This window comes from Macaca thibetana, chromosome 9 (assembly GCF_024542745.1).
Source record: "Macaca thibetana thibetana isolate TM-01 chromosome 9, ASM2454274v1, whole genome shotgun sequence".
NCBI classification, from domain to species: Eukaryota; Metazoa; Chordata; class Mammalia; order Primates; family Cercopithecidae; genus Macaca; species Macaca thibetana.
The window spans coordinates 45119618-45131218 of record NC_065586.1 but is presented as its reverse complement, the minus strand read 5'-3'; the positions used below and the strand labels follow the sequence as shown (position 1 = coordinate 45131218).

General features: G+C 54.4%; 1 long non-coding RNA gene across 1 annotated transcript; it reads right to left on the bottom strand.

Annotated features, from left to right (window-relative positions):
- Positions 1 to 612: 612 nt before the first annotated feature.
- LOC126962783 (uncharacterized) lies at positions 613 to 4608 on the bottom strand. Its single transcript, XR_007728802.1, has 3 exons — positions 4558 to 4608; positions 1830 to 1885; positions 613 to 650 (listed from the first exon to the last, which is right to left on the bottom strand). It is a non-coding gene; the product is annotated as an uncharacterized LOC126962783 (long non-coding RNA).
- Positions 4609 to 11601: the final 6993 nt, after the last annotated feature.

Sequence of the window (11601 nt, the reverse complement as noted above, 5' to 3'; positions counted from 1 at the left end):
CTGGCTTGGTCCCCCGCATTTCCTTGTCGTGGGCTTCCAAACCATCCACTTGGAAGTGGCCCATCACCAGCCTCTAATGAAATGCAATTGGTGTTCCCAACCACGTCCCCACCTTCACCAGTCCCAGCAGCCCCTCAGTCCTGGCCGCACACACTTGGGCATGCAGTGCCAGTTGCACCAAGCCAATCTGCTGTGAGATGCCGGGAAACGGTTTGCAAATATTACTTTCCAAATTTATCACACTTGGCCTGGTACCCTGGAAAAAGTTAGTTCTGATTTCAATGTGGATGAGTCTGAGGCCCCAGTCTTTGTCCTGCTGGAGCTGGCTTTGGGTGCTGGGGCCGAAGTCTGAGCTCAGAAAGGGGCCGGGCATTCTCAAGTGGTTCTACTGCCGAGAAACGTGCCGGCCCCTCCACTGACCACTGGCCACCGGCAGAAGCCCACCCAGCCACACAGGGCCTTTCCCAGCACTTTCCAAGCCAGCGAAGGTGACCTCCCTCTGGCAAACAGAAATCCGCGCTGTTGGGAGACAGAGCAGTAGGCATCTATCTCCACAGAGCCATCTTGAGCACCTGGTACGCGCCATATTGTTAGCACGGAACTCTCTCCCCATCCCTGTCTCAGCAGCTTCCTTGGAGCCAGCCGCAGGCCTGAGGAGGAGGAGAGGGGAGTGGCCATCAAGCCATCCCAACTCAAGAGAGAACCCACAGGCCCCAGAGGAGGGACCTGGCTGCCCGTCATAGACACTCAGTCTCTCGCTCTGTGACTCTCAAGTTCCCAATATGTCTGTCTCTCTCTTCTTTTCTGTCTTGATCTGTTTCTTTCTCTGTGTCTTCTTCTCTCTCTGTCTCTGTCTCCCTCTCTGTTTATCCTTCTCTATATCTCTGTCTCTGTCTCTGTTTCTCTCCCCCTCCTCCCCTCCTCTCACTCTCTTTTTCTCTCTCCCTCCTCCCCCTTTTCTTGCATTTCCCTGGGGATGATGGAATTTTCTTCTGCATCACCATGTGGCTAGACAAATCAGCCCTGGCCTTTTCGTTCCTGCATGAGAGGAGAAGGCCCTCCAAAGTCCCACAGGCTCCATGGTGTCTGCTCCAGCCAGGTCCCCTACCCAAACCCTCTGAATCGCTGGCTCTGGGGATGGTGACAGCCCTCTTTGCCTGGTCCTCACACTCAGTCCCAGACTGTGTAGACCAACGACCTTGTGTGTCACATCCCTCATGTCCCCCTCTAGGGAAACTGGCCAGAGTGGGAAATCACAGCCAGATTGCAGGTTATGGGCAAGGGACTGAGGGCTCATGTCTGTGAAGAGAGGGGCCTCGAGGGGCCCAGGCAGGGAATGGCAGTGCTGGGAGCACTGTGGAGAGTGGTGGGGTCTGCAGGAACCTGCCCCCAACTAGATGGGGCAGCTGCTCTCCTGCTGCATGTCTCCTTTCACATCTGTGGCCAGAGTCTCCAACTTTTCAGGAGAAACTGCAGATCTAGATTTTCATATGAAAATGTTGAGACATAATTCAAAGTTTGTTGAGAAGCACTCTGCAAGCCAAATAAAACACATCAGCAAGACGGATCTGGCTAGCACAGCACATTCATGACCTCTGTTTGGTGTCCCCTAACACCCAACCTTGGGCCCCAGCCACCTTCAGGGCTGGTAGGGAGGCCTCTGCTTCCAGGACCCATGCTCCTCCCTCGCCTTCATCCTGGTCATGGGGCTTTGCCTTCCCCAGAGCTGTCCCGGAGCTCAGATGACCCCTGTGCAGGAGCCCATCTGCAGTACAGCCTCCAGGCTGGTCAGCCCGTGTAGACACCTGGTCGTTCTCCATGTCCCTTACCTGCCCAGCTGGTCACGAAGCAGAGGTCCAAGCCCCAGGAAGCTCAGGAGCACCGGCTGCAGAGGAGAGAGAGTTGCTGGTGTTTCATGCACCTTCTTTGCTGTTACCAAAGCTCATGTTTAAATGCAATTACTTTCTGCCCCTCTCAGGCAACCCAGGTGGCACACCCTGCCAGAGGCCAAGTCCCATGTCCTTTAAGGAAGCCCTAGCATGGGACTGCCCATTCCCTAGACGTGAAGGGCATCTAGTAAGTTTGCTACTCATTAGCTGTGGGGCCTGGGAAAATGACTTAGTTTGGCTGGCCTCAGTTTCTTCATCTGTAAAATGGGAACACTATCTCATGCTAGATAAAAAGGGACAAAATTAGACAAATTAGATAAATTCCCTCCCAGCTTCACTTATGTGCAGGAATCCTGGAAGAAGGTGAAGGAGAAGGAGAAGGAGAAGGAGAAGGAGAAGGAGAAGGGGAAGGGGAGAGGGAAGGAGAAGGGGAAGGGGAAGGGGAAGGAGTAGGAGAAGGAGAAGGAGGAGAGCAGAAAGGGGAGTTAACATTTATTGAACCTATTATGCGTGAGGCACCTTGACAAGGGCTTACAAATGTCATCTCAACTCACCCTGCCAATCACCCTGGTAGGCTATCACCCCACTGTTCACACAGTCCCCATTTCCACTTCACAGATGAAATCCTGAGCTCCAGGGAAGTTGAGCTATTTGTCCCTGGAAGGGCCCAAGATTTGAACCAAGATTCAAATTTGATCGGTCTCAACATCAAACCTAGAAATCCCAAAGCAGGGCGTGGGGCCACCTGGCCAGCTGCAGTGACCCCCCTGCTGAGCCTTCCATCCCTGGCCCTGGACTGACACTCCCTCCCACGGCTCCAGCATGTGTGGGCCCAGGCTCCTGCGCCCTCCTCAGGGGCTGCCCTGCCTCCACTCTTGACAGGACCTGCAGGCCTCCACCACCCAGCCCATGCTTCCTGCCTGTGTCACAGGGGTGCCCAACCCAGTGCTGGCCTCCTCCTCTCGGTGTTGCAGGCAGCCTGCCAAAGCCATTCCTGGGCTCAAGTGGACCCTGTGGACAAGAGAACACTCCCCCAACCACTGCCTTCTTGGCCCAGCCAACTCCTTCTCATCCTTCAGAACGCAGTTCAGACATACCTCGTATTAGGGGCTGTGCCTGGCAACCCCAGCTCCCCAGGCTGGACTGAACGCCTCCCTAGGCCACACCAGCACCCACCTTGGCCTTGGTCTCATGCTTTATCAGTGAGTCCGCTTTGCAATGAGGGGCAACACTAAGTTGAGGTAAGGCGCTCTCCCGGGGCCACTGCCTTAACCTGAGGGTCCCGGCAACTGTCCCCGGGGCCACTGGTCCTTGCCTCTGATGCCACCCTGTGCTGCTGTTACCCACTCTCAAGCAAACCACACCCTATTGGGAGGCTCTGGGGCTGCAGAGGCTGTGAGGACAGAGCCTGAAGCCTCTGCTGGCGTCCCACCCTGAGCTCTGAGAGAACCCCCAAGTGAGAACCCCCACCCTCTGGGTTACACTTTGCTTTTCCCATGTGGCCACAGGTCCCAGGCTGGGGACTGGGCCACCTTCCCTTCCTCATGCTTTACTTTCATGCCCAGCTCTGGGTATCTTCTCGTCGGGGACTGTGCATGCCTCTCTCAGGGCTGAGTAGAGCTGAGTGGTCCAGGAGCCCTGGCTACCCCCAGGTGATATCTCGTGGTATTGTTAGCATGGGAGGTGATGTAGTGAAGACAGCTTGTCAGCTAGGATGGGGGCGAGATGGCCATCTAAGCAATGTCAGAGCAGGGCACCCACTCAAAAATGTACAAACATATCTTCCAATCTTCCAGCTGTTGGGAGAGCTTGGGCCATCCAAGGGCACAGCGCCCCCTGCTGGCCATGCTGATGATGTGCCCTAGCTCACAGGGCTTTCCTCTGCAGCAGCTCCCCGGAAGCTGGGCAGGGGAGTGCTGGGCGGGGTGGGGGCGGGATAGGGGTGTGCATGCATGGGCCATTTCTCATTCTCTCACATACACACATGCTCTGACATCTCTCTTGAGGACCCCCTGTGCCCACTGGCACCACCAACAAACCAATCACATAGCCAATCAACAAATTCACAAGCACCTGTGGTGTACACACTGGCCCAGACTCACCTTACCTGGATGCTCCCCACCTCCACTCTCTGTGTTCAATTTGCCAGAGTCCTCCTGCCCCACCTCCCATGGTTCTCACCCCCACAGAACTGCCCCTTGTGCCTTCCTCCTCAGCCAGGTCTTCATGCCCCCAGCAGGACACATATCCAGGGCCTAACCAAGTGGCCTGACTCTGCACTCTCCTGCGCCCATCCATCCCGCACACCACCCACACTCTAGTCCTCTTGCCAAGAACGCTCCAGTGTTCTCACCACCAGCTCCACAACCTCCAGGGCTTCCCAGTCCTTGAGAAAGAGCCCAGGGAAAGCCTTGGGTGATCAGACTCAACCTGCAGACGCAGCCCTGCCTGCCTGACTCCCACTCACACCTGCCCTCTAAGCAAACTGCAGCAGCACAGCACCATTCCCGGAAAGCCCCTTCACAACAGCCTCCCACACACCTCCACAGCCCCCACCTGCACAGGCTCACTCAGCCTCACAGAGCCCTGAGCCCTCATTCCTATGGAAGACTCATGCCGAGGCCCTCTTGTCCATTCCCATTGCACATGGACCCACCAGGCCACTCACCTCTTCATCTGAGCCCCCTACACCCAGAAGCACCCATGGCCCGACACCCTCTCTGGTGTCCACCCTCCCGCCCACACTCAGGGTTCTGTACAGAAAAGAGTGACGCAGGGAGCATAGTGAGCATGGGCTCCGACACCCAGTTTCCCCGGAGAAGCCTTTCAGATAAATCATTTTCACATGGCAGCTTTGGTCCTCCGGGAGGGCAGCAGTTGAGGAGGGGGCATGACGGGGCAGCCAGCAAGACCATTGTTCACGCCTTGGCTGCTGGAGCCAGGCCCCTACCCCAGTGCCCCTTATCCATTGGAGGAGACCAAAGGAAAACAAGGTCTGGTACCCGAGGGGCCCAGTGACCCATTTGAGCAGCTCCCCTCAAGCGGAAGTTTCCCACATGACCTTCCAGCCGGGCCCTGGGCTTTCCTGCCTCCACAGCAACCGCAGCTCCTCACTTGGCACTGGGTCTTGGCCCAGGGCACAGGGGGAGGGAGGAAACAGGGAGGTGGGGAGAGGATGCACAGGCCTGCCCCAGACTCCCAGCGGGCAACAGCCCTTCCTGTAAGGACTTCTGGGTCCTCTGACCACCTCTTTCCACCACCCAAAACTGGTCATGGCCTGCACGGGTTTGGGGACCCGGTGAGCTACACCCACATCACTGGGACGCTTCAAAACAGCTGTGTGACTCCAGGCGAGTGTCAGGACTGTGGGTTCTTCATGCCCTCCTGGCTAAATCAAGCTTGGAGGGCCCATGTGGAAATTCAAGGGAAAATGCACACTCAGGCCCAGGAGCAGTGTCTGGCACCAGTGAGTGGAGCTCCCTTTTTAACATATTCTTGGGTATCGCCTCCACCCAGGGTCTGTTTGTCCCCACATTTAAGCTTCCTGGGTTCTGACTATGTTGGGCCCAGTGGTGTGGTCTCTGCCCAGCTGGACGTCAGCCTCCCCTCGGCCTCAAGGGCCTGATGCTACCACCTACGTCTCCTGACCATGAGTCTGAGCAGTGTTGCTCCCTCTCTAAGTCCCAGGAATGGTGCACTTGTCTGCCACTGGTATCTCCACTCCCCAAGAACCTTCCTCACCCATCCTACTGGGCCACCCAGGACTTCCGGCCCTCTCTGGCCTTCTGACAGGCTCTGCTGTAAGCTCAAGCTCTCCACCTCCTCACGCCCAGCCTCTCACAGGACCAATGCACCTCAGTAGGCGCTTGACCGAGGGCTGCAGGGCCGTGTTGAATACACAGATTTCCTCTATGAGCCTTTGCGGTGAGGAAGGCAGAGAGCTTGCCAGCAGCCTGGCCTTTTGTCCCGTGCCCTAGGCCCTTTGGAGGGAGCCCCTGCCCTGCCCCTGTGGCCTCCCCACATCTTGCACTGTTGCCTGGCCTTCTGTAGCCAGCGCCTCACACCTCCCAAGCCTCAGGCGGAGGCCTGCCACTCACGGGCCACAACTGCCATGTCCTTGGAGTCTTAAGATGCAGGTGCTGAGAGTTCGGTCTTGCCTGCAAAGGCCCCCCTGGAGAGGTCCCTCCCATCAGGCCTGGAGGCTTGGGTCTGTCTACATGCATCTGCATGGGGCATGGCTGGTTTCCAGAACCTCAGAACCCAATCCACCTGCCCACATAGCCCACACCAGCTGACCAGTGACAGTGAGGCCAATCACCAGGCTCCTCCTCACTCTGAGGTCTCCCTGCTGTGACCGTCCTCAACTTTTGATTCCTCCTTCTTACAGCCCAGCTCCCCGACTGGACTCAGTTCTGGGATTTGGGATCTGGCCTTGATCTCCAACTTGCTCCAGACTGTGCCTTGGAGTTGGCCCAGTCCATGGTCAGGTGGGCTACCCGGAGCCACTTTGGGCCTCTCAGAGCCCATTTCTTTGGCGGTTGGTGCTGTGGACAGAGAAGGGTCTGGTGGAGAGGGGAGCGGAGACATGCAGGATTCTGGTGCCTGGAATGGCCGAGGTTGGGCCCATCGCTCCCTGGAACCACTGGCTGCCTCCTCTCTGGGGCTTGTGTTTGCCACAGTCTGTGAGCTTGGTGCCCACACCCCGTGGAGCACCATGGCCAGATCCAGGCAGCAAAGGTGAGGTTGGCTCACAGAGAAACCTGCGGAAGCCTCTGGCCCGCATCCCATCCCAGGCTCAACCTGCCTCACAGAAAGGACAGGAGACCCCTGGCACTGGGGCTGGAGCCCAGGGCATCTCTTCCAAGTTCCTCTGGATTATGAAAAATATTTAATGTAATATCTCAGCTCTTTTCAAACAACATGGGGTGACGTCTACAGGGCACTTGCCTAATGCTGAACATCTGGGTCAGCAGTAGAAATGCCTCCAGTTATTGGGGTGGCTCCTAATATCCAGATGTCAGGCACCAGGGAACCCAACTTAGGGACTAAGATCCTCACTTGGGAAGGGTCCTGGGGGCTGTCAGAGGGAGGGTCACCACTCGCAGATGAGCGAGTGTGCACATCTGGATTCATTTCCACGACTCAGGATCACCCCGGGCAGCATCAGGGGCTGCAGGGGGATGGGGGTCACAGGCTCCTACCCTCCTCTTGGCCCTGGAAATATGAAGGCCTTCTGTGCCCTCCTCCAGTACCACCTGTGAGTGCCTGGCACACAGTGGGCACTCAGTGAATGCTGGTAAGTGCCTGCTGACCAGAGCTCATATGGGGGAGCGCACCTCCCTGGCAAGCTGGATCCCATCAGTGTCGGCCCACATGTGCACCAGCCTCATCTCAGCTGGGAGAATCGCATCAGGACAATGGGAAAACTTCTCCCCATTCCTCTGCCAGGTGGGCCCAACGCCAGAGCTGCGATCCAGGGCGTCGCTGCCAAGTTTCCAGGCTCCCGTCAGGCATCACTCCCACCCAGGGGGACCCTGCACAGTCTCACTTCTTTAGAGACAAATCAAATTGGAGAGACTTGGCTCGCATCGAAGACAAGGCTATGTTGTTTACACACATTTTTTGGGAAGAGGGAACAAATTATTTTTCTTCTTGTCCATGGGATGCCGATGATGAGTTCTGGGGGAACCACTCAGAGGCACCTGTCGCGAATTCCCAGGGCAGGGCGAGTGGCGCAGGCTCCTGATTTAGAAAGAAAAGCACAGCATGGGTCCTCTAAAGTCCAGTGGCAGCAGCTTGCAGGGGACACTGTGGCACTCATGGTGCCCTGAAAGTCACATGGGATGGAGGCCACAGTGGACGACGCATGCTGATGACATGGCAGGAAGGGCAGGTCTTAACTCAGCCCGAGGGTGCTTCTCCCCGGTGCCACAGTCTTGCACTTCTGGGCTTACTCATCAGGACCAAGGGGAGAGGCAGGCTGATGGCTCTAGGTCTGGGTCCCTCTGACACACCCACACAGTGGTGGAGCCTTGAGGACAGCCTGGGGCCTGCTGCAAGTGTCCCAGGGAAGAGAACATGGGGGATCTCTGCCTGTCCACATTGGAATGCCTCCTCCATGGGAAACACTGCAGGCTGGGCATCTCTGGGGGAAACCACCAGGAGCCTGCACAGAGGCCCTGCCCAATGCACTGGAGCGTGAAGCAAGGACAGTCTGCTTGCCCTAAGCGCACCCCATCTGGAGAGAGTGACTATGGCACTGGCCATCCTGTCAGCTGGGAACCTCAGGGAACCAAGGCAGGGAGAGCCCCCAGAGGAGGTGGCAGCTCAGGTGAGCCTCACATGATCACCTGCAAGGAGGGGATTTCTAGAGGGGCATGAGTTGACTATGGGATGCAGCTGCTGCTGCTCCTTCTTCTTCTTCTTCTTCTTCTTCTTCTTCTTCTTCTTCTTCTTCTTCTTCTTCTTCTTCTTCTTCCTCTTCTTCCTCTTCTTCCTCTTCTTCCTCTTCTTCTTCCTTCTCCTTCTCCTTCTCCTTCTCCTTCTTCTTCTTTCTTCTTCTTCTGGCTAAAAAGAAGGAAGAAAAAGTCCCACTCAGCTTTACCATCCAGATCACATTTGGCAGAGGCTCAAAGAACCTGCGTGTGGTGCCCTGGGTGGAGGAACGCTCTGGTCCTGACAGCAGTCTCCCTCTTGCTAAGGCCTTCCCTGACTCCCCAACATCTGCTCCCCATTTCCCTTCCCTGGTCTCCCCACTCTGCAGCCTGACCATCACAGACACAGTGTGGGCGGGACTGTCAGCCCCTCCAGGGCAGCACCTTGCTTTCACAGGGCTCACAGTTGAGCTCTGCCCTGAGTGCCTTCCATGCGCAGTGCTCATTCATTTTGGTTCATTCAGCACCTTCCAATTTTACAGGTGGGGAAACATAGCCCCGGAGAGGCTAAGTGACTTGTCCAAAGCAACCAGCTGGTGTATGGCAGAGCAAGGACTCCATCCAGGCTCCCTGACCCCAGGGTCTGCATAGTTAACCCCTGGCCCATAGTATCTAAAATGGTAATGTTATCTAAGGTCTGGAATTTTTGCAGTTGCAATGTTCCCAGAGCCAAAAACAGTGGGTAGCACATAATGAGATCTTCATAAATGTTTGTGAAATGAATGAATGTAGACATGTGTAGACACACATGCATTACAGTGAGAGAACTTTGTCATCTCAGTTACACTGAACCACATGGCATTTCAGCTCGGGGTCCCCACTGTCTGTGTCAGAAGCCTCTGGGGCCTGTGAAAGCAGCACACACCATACCCTCGAGTAAGGGTAAACTACCAGCAAGCAATGTTGGGTGCAGGGAGCATGGCCTTTGGGCCAAGCACCAGGCAGAGAATTGGAGCATCTGCTGGAGTCATTTTCCTGACCCTTTGTCCTTCTGCCCACAGTTCTCTCCCTTTCCCAGCACAGCCTGGAGGTTGGAGGCCTCCGTAGAAGCCTCATTGAAGAGAAGACAGTCTGTACTAGAAACTCGAGGATTAGAACTAGGATTAAATCCTGCCTTCTCACTCGGAAGTTGTGTGATCTTGGGCAAGTGTTCCAACCTCTCTGAGCTCCAGATATCTCTGGATTGACAAGGTCAGGGTTTCTCCCTGAGAAGTAACTTTCTAACACCTTGACATACACACTATCTTGGCCTATGTCCCGGACCGCTGGGCCAGTTTCAACCTCTCTGCTGGAGACAGCAGCAAGGTTCCTGGACAATCCCTATGTTCGAAGTCCACTTGCCACTGCCTACAACAGCCTGTCTGCCATTCCCCAGGCCTCAGTGCTATTCTGCGCTGAGCACAGAAGTGTCCTTGCCCAGTCTCAGTTTTTATTTATTTTTTATTGTCAGCCTCAGTTCCAAAATCTTACCATGTTATTAGAGGAAGGTATATTTTTGACAACTTTATCCACGGTTACTTTAAATCAAGGTGTCATATACACAGTGCCAAGACTGAAGATGTTTTTCAACATAAAAATCCATTTGATGATGAAAAGGCTGTTGAGAATCCCTTTTGAAATTTCATCAGCCAGTACTCAGAGGACTTTTGGATTTGACTAACACAGAGGAATCGCTTCTTGGTAAAGGATCTCAGATCCAGATGTTGTCCCAATGGAAAAAAGAAAGAAAGAAAAGAAAAGAAAAAAAGAACTTTTTCCAATATTCCTTTATAAGTAAGCGGGTGCTGGGGATATGATGTCCACTTTACTGGGACAAACCAAAATATCTTGATAAGTATAATTTTTTTCAGCAAATAACCTGCTGTTGGAAATTTTTTTAAAAACAAACACAGTCCTGTAATCTCTGTCAAGTTCAGTGGTAAACTTGTATAAAAAGAACTTAAAGAACTTAAAAAGTCAACTGTCATCTGGGTACCAGTAAACTCAACGTAAGTAGTGATTCGGCAAGGGAGCTTAGGTTTTTAAAATGTACTTTCATTTTTTTGTTAACAAGATATGAGTTAACTTCTTAATAAAACCCAAATAAAATGTAAAATATAGTATGTATTAAAGGTTGGCATAAAATAATTTCCATGCATGTCAAGTCTGCACCTGTTTATCTGGGGGACTATCATCTCACAGAAACCGAAAACCTCCTGACAACTTAAGTGTCTTGCTCTGCAAATTGGGAATGACAGCATCTACCTCTCAGAGTTGTTTGTTCACTTCCCCTGCCCCATATTCCAGGTGAACCCCCGACAGTGGGTGCTTAGTTCCCCAAGCCAGGATTTAGGCCCAGGTGTGTGGCTCCTTACGGAACATCCTAAATGACAGCATGCAGGCTTTGCCTCTGAAGAACAGCCCTTCCCTCCTTCCCTTCCTCCCTCCCTTTACTACACACCTCTGCATGAGTATCTAGTGGGCATGGGCCAGGGGCAATGCTCTAGTACTTGATGATACAACAGTGAGCAAAGTCTCTGTCCTCACAGCGCTTACCATGTAGAACAAGAAGAAAGATGTTAAAGGAACACACAGATGTCTAAAGTTTAATGCAAATAACATAAAAGCGGAGATAGATGAGTCCCAGGCTTTTCCACCCTTCCCCCCTTTAAAACAATCCCCTCTGCTTTGCATGCAGGCTTCTCTCCTTCTACCCCAGCCCAGGTGAGAGCATTCAGAGAGCTCCAGGGAGCATTAAATGGAAGGGGTGGCTCTAGGTCTCGCAGCCTCAGTGGAGACTGGTCACTGCCCCTGTCCAGAGTCTGAGCAAGCTAAGCGGGCTTGGGTCTGATCAGCATCCACCCACGAAGCGGGCAGGAGGGAGGGCAAGTGTGCAGAGGGACAGGCCACACTTCTTCCAAACCCATGCGTGGAGGCAGGCAGGTGCCCTGCTGTGGCTGTGAGACAGGACTCAGGGGATGGACCAGCTCCAGGAATGGGTATGGAACAGATTCACATGGCCCAGGTCGGATTCAGGTCGCAGCCTGGTAGGCAGCTTGACTAGGCCAGCACCAGAGCACAGGCCCTGCCATGGAGGCTGGAACCTGTAGGCTGGGCTGCCAGGCTTTGGGCGTGCAGAGGAACACACTTGGGGCTTTGTCTACGGCGCTGCCTGGTGGACAGTGAGACTGAATGGGGGAGCAGCAGAGCAGTCAGGAATGATGAGGACACGGGGTGGTCCTCAAGCCTGGTCCATTGGCTATGGCAAGCCTAGTTTGGGGATAAGGTGGCTACACCAT